The following is a 311-nucleotide window of genomic DNA, read 5'->3' as shown; positions in this document are numbered from 1 at the left end:
GGTCCTAGCCTACATACATCATAATACATATATCATTTACACAAAAGTTACCTGACAGTGTGACTAATTCACATCTAACAAATAACCTACAGTGTAACTAATATGTGTATACCAAATAACCCTACAATGTAACTTATCTATGTGTAACAAATAACCCTACAATGTAACTTACATGTATCTGTGTGTACCAAATAACCCTCTATAGTGCAACTTATCTGTGTGCACCAAATAACACTACAATGTAACTTGCTTGTGTGTACNTAGGGCAAACCAGTGTGTAGAGTGTCAAGTGTGTGTTAGGGCAAACCCCA

Source organism: Mizuhopecten yessoensis, unplaced genomic scaffold (genome assembly GCF_002113885.1).
Source record: "Mizuhopecten yessoensis strain PY_sf001 unplaced genomic scaffold, ASM211388v2 scaffold649, whole genome shotgun sequence".
NCBI classification, from domain to species: Eukaryota; Metazoa; Mollusca; class Bivalvia; order Pectinida; family Pectinidae; genus Mizuhopecten; species Mizuhopecten yessoensis.
This window is presented reverse-complemented; position numbering follows the sequence as displayed.